Here is a 3,023-nt window from a genome sequence, read left to right as displayed (position 1 = left end):
TCTTTCCCTCCCCCTTGCTTTTTCTGCCACCGTCAAATCTAATTTTTCATTCTTCACTAGAAAAGCATAAGCAAACTTAATAAAAATAATCTCCCCTATCCCACTAAATATCCTTCTCACAGCTGTACATTCTGACATCCTGAGTATAGTTTTCCCCATTATGGTCTCAAATTCTCTGAACAATGTTTCTTGTAAGAAAGAAATCCAACTGCCCCTAGAGCTTCTGGGATGCCAACTGCCAAGCAGTCTGCTTCACAGCAAAATCCAGACTGAACTGTGTATGTAAAACCTGGGTCTCTCACTGCAGTGGTACTGAAACATAGACCTGCCAGAAGTTAGAGTCTTTTTTAATGCCATTGGGTGCTAAGGTGATATGTGATAAGGTATATCATCATTATAACATGCTATATGCACATATAGGTTAGGCACATATGAAGATGCGTGTGCACACACACACACAGATATGGATTCTAAAATCTTCCTATTCATATCAGAGCTGCACTTTTTCCCCAAAGAAGCGGGGCACATTGGATTGTGGAAACAGCCTGGAAGGAGAGGTTAGGAAAGTCCAAAGGGACATACAGCTAGCTTACAGTGTTTAGCAGATGACTGTGACTTTGGTGGTATTGAAGGTGAAAATGCAGGCAGAGAGAAATTACTTTCTTCTTTAATTCCTGCAGTTTAATTTACAAGCTTCTGAAATGTTTTTTCATAAAATTTGCCTCATATACCAATATATGACTTCAGTATCAATGGATTTGCATGTAATACAAATACAAGAATATAATGCTTTCAGCTTGGACAGTCAATACATGCAGAATCAACCGTGCAAATTTAACTGATATTTGCAGACCTGCAGTCATTTGTTCATACATTTAATCAAAAGTACAAGGAAATTGGCTCCTTCTGTTTTAAAAAATTATCAGAGTCTGATATTTTCTTTCAAAGTTAGGGAAAGCTCACAAAGGATAAGTCAAACAGTATTTTCCTTTAGGGTTACTGTTGCAAACATATTGCAAACCCACAGGAATGTCCACAAACCCATTCGTGCCAAAGATCATCTGTGGTTTTGCATTGAAATTTGCCCATGAGGAAACTTAGTTCTTTTGAACCTGAATGTTTTCAATTTACAGGGACAAGCAACTTCAGATGAACCATCTTTAGTAAGAAAAAACCACACCACAGTAGACGTTGCAACTAATAAACAGGCACCATGGAAAATGATAGTGTCTTGGTTAAATATTTACACTATCAATAGCTGCATGAGAGGATGAATCCTTTGCAGGAATACTGTTTGGTCAAGTGCTTGCCTAGCAATAAGAAAACTGATGGGTGTTTTGGTATGCGAATTTCTCAGTGGGAGAGCTCAGTGATATCTGCCTAAAATGAATCCATACGAGTGTGAGAATACGCCTTGGTTCTGTGCCCATCTTTGGCAGGTTCGCATTGTGCCTCAGTGCTTCAGAATTTCAAATATATATCTATTCTCATGTAGAACCATTCTGTGGGACTAAGGAGAGTTAGAATGAGACTTTTTAGAAGTTTAATTAGCTCTTACACATTCAGCTTACTCAGAAAGCCTGAATTGGGTAAGAGTATTTAGATTTTTATCCTCTGACAAAAAGTGGAAGCCTTTGTATAAAACTTTATTCCAGAACCTTATTGTAAGGTCTGGGATTTTTAAGCCAGTTTTACCTCTAGGTAGCCACTGGCAAACATTAGCATCGCTCAATGTATATAAAATACATGCAAAGGTGTGTCAGGTTTCATTTGGTCTTACTGCACCTGGTTTTATGCTCAAATCAGCAGCAGTGCTGGATCAGAGAAATAACTTGTTGAGGTGCATCTCTTCACACTGACGATGACTTCTGAGGAAGGTGAACCCGAGGTGAACACCTGAGCTTCCATTTCTAACTTTCATATGGGGAGGAGGAGAAACAATATGCAGCTCATGAGAATTGAGTTAATTTTTTTAAAATGTAATATTACTTCAGGAATGCTCTAGAGCTTTTAAAAGTAATCAATTTGCATATAAAATCCTCTAATGTTGACGGGAGCTCCAAGCCTGGAATGAATACGAAATATGCAGTAGTGACACTCTGGACAAAAGATCTGCAGTGCAGGAGTGTTCAAGTGGAACACTTTGTCTTAAGTAATTAATTTGCAGAAGAGATCCCCTGCTGTTGTTCTTGGTACAATGCTCTCTGCGTTTAAACATCAATCTAACTTCTGAGAAGTAAAATTTGCAAGTAATATTATTTTTAATTTTTAAACATTTTACTGGTAATGAAAGGAATCTTAGCTGTATTGCAGTATCCTAGTTCTTGGCTTGCTTTCGGAAAATACAAGTTTGCATGAATAAAAGCTACAGAGACTTGTATTTATATAGCTAGGGTTTTGGTTTTTGTGTGTGTTGGGATTGTAGTGCTGAGAGCTTCAACCCCATTTTCAACCATCTGTGACTATGCCCATGGTTTGTCATAGTTTGCAGGATAATTTGCAGAAATTTGGACTATAACTGGTTGGACTCTGGCCTCATTAAAAAAGCCTATTCTCAGTGCTATATGTAAAATTGTATATTATAGAAGTAAAATTAACTGAATATTCATAGCGTTCTGTTACTTTGTAGTTATTCTGCTGCTCGTGTTTCCAAATAAAACGTGAACTGTAGTCTAAATTAACTCTAAGAGAAATAACATTTTCACAGTGTATCCTATAGGGTTCTTCATTGATTTTTAACATGTGCCACTCTTCTTCTGAAAGGCTCTTGGCATTTGGGCTATGTACTATATTTCAGAGGTACAGTAATTAATGTAAATCACTGTTGAAATTTAGGTGCCCTTTTGTTACCACTAATAAGAAATCAGGATGAGTCTCCTTATTTATCTACCTAAGATACACTGAAATGTCTATTGATCTATCAGAGCTCAGTCCTAACTGGCTAATATGGGATTCCAGCACCAAAATAAAAATAAGTCTTTTTAGTATACTTTATGGAGTGTTTAAATATTCCATAATTGCTC

General features: G+C 37.0%; 1 protein-coding gene across 1 annotated transcript in view; it reads left to right on the top strand.

The window, feature by feature from the left end:
* Window positions 1–3,023, top strand: part of PPARGC1A (peroxisome proliferator-activated receptor gamma, coactivator 1 alpha) — a gene marked incomplete at its 5' end in the record, with an annotated part of 29,001 nt that overhangs the window by 3,571 nt on the left and 22,407 nt on the right. The window lies entirely within an intron of this gene.

The sequence above is a fragment of the Mesitornis unicolor genome, unplaced genomic scaffold (assembly GCF_000695765.1).
Source record: "Mesitornis unicolor isolate BGI_N332 unplaced genomic scaffold, ASM69576v1 scaffold16933, whole genome shotgun sequence".
NCBI classification, from domain to species: domain Eukaryota; kingdom Metazoa; phylum Chordata; class Aves; order Mesitornithiformes; family Mesitornithidae; genus Mesitornis; species Mesitornis unicolor.
Note: the sequence above shows the minus strand (reverse complement) of the source record. Positions and strands in the feature narration are given on the sequence as shown.